At 50.8% G+C, this 1,206-nt stretch overlaps 1 protein-coding gene across 1 annotated transcript in view; it reads right to left on the bottom strand.

Moving 5' to 3' along the window:
• Positions 1-1,206, bottom strand: part of SAG (S-antigen visual arrestin) — a 37,843-nt gene that overhangs the window by 903 nt on the left and 35,734 nt on the right. The window lies entirely within an intron of this gene.

Raw genomic sequence — 1,206 nt, 5'->3', positions numbered from 1 at the left:
TTTTTTGGAGAGGTTTTTGCTATAGGGCACGTGTGCTCACCAGAAAGGCAGAGAGAGACAGAGAGACAGAAAGCAAGAAATCACCCCCCAGGGGGGATGGCCACGCCACAATCCCTTCTCCTCCATTCTCTTCTTGGGATCTTGGGTACGCACGCATACATGCCCGGCATGAGTTTAAGCCACCGGGTCCGGGACTCAGACCACAGTCAACTACGTGGGAGTCCAGCAACATAGCCATTATGCTAACTGCTGGTCCCTGCCTGCATTTCTTTTTAAGAGAGATTTTTTTGCTATAGGATACATGCGCTTACCCGAGAGACAGAGTGACAAAAAGCGAGAAATCATCTCCCAGGGAAGATGGCCACATCACAATCCCTTCTCCGCCATTCTCCTCTTAGTATCTTGGGCACACACGCACACACACCTGGCGTGAGTTTGAATTCACCGGTCTGGGACTAGAACCGCAACTGACTACATGGGAGACTAGCAATGTAACTGTTACACCATTTGTTGGTCCCTGCACTTTTTCTAAAAACTTTTGCTATGGAAGACATGTGCTCACCAGGGAGAGACAGAGAGAGAAAGTGAGAAATCACCTCAGGAGGAATGGCCCCGCCACAATCTTTCCTCCTCCATTCTTTTGGGATTTGGGGAACACGCACACACGCTCTTGCTCTGGGACTCAAACATGCAATCAGTCATGTGAGATCCAGTGCCATAACTACCATGCCACCTGCTGGCCCTCTGTTTGCATTTTTTAAAAAGAATTACTTTTATTTATATTTTTTATTTCTTATGAGACAGAGAGACAGAGAGAGGGAGAGGGAGAAAGCAAACCTCCAGATCTGGGACTCGAACCTCAGTTGGCCATGTGGTGTCTAGCCCTTGACCACCACACCACCCATCAGCCCCTCTGCCTGCATTTTTAATAATCACTTCCTTGACAAGGTACCATGATCTTCTCTTCCAACAAAGTCTCTCCCCTCTCACCTAGGCCCCTTCCCTGATCGGCCTCACCCCGTTGATGCCCTTCCTACTTTCTCCGTGTGGCGTGACGCCCTCCCATGCAGGCTCCAGGATGCCGTTGGGACACAGCCTCTGCAGGGTGAGACCTGGGGTCCACGTTGACCTGCACTCCGGTCGGGCTGTGCACCCAAGCTTGAGGACAGCTCCAGCCCCTCAGTATTCAACTCCTGACAACGCATC

Source organism: Tupaia chinensis, unplaced genomic scaffold, assembly GCF_000334495.1.
Source record: "Tupaia chinensis unplaced genomic scaffold, TupChi_1.0 Scaffold149383_1, whole genome shotgun sequence".
Lineage (NCBI taxonomy): Eukaryota > Metazoa > Chordata > Mammalia > Scandentia > Tupaiidae > Tupaia > Tupaia belangeri.
Note: the sequence above shows the minus strand (reverse complement) of the source record. Positions and strands in the feature narration are given on the sequence as shown.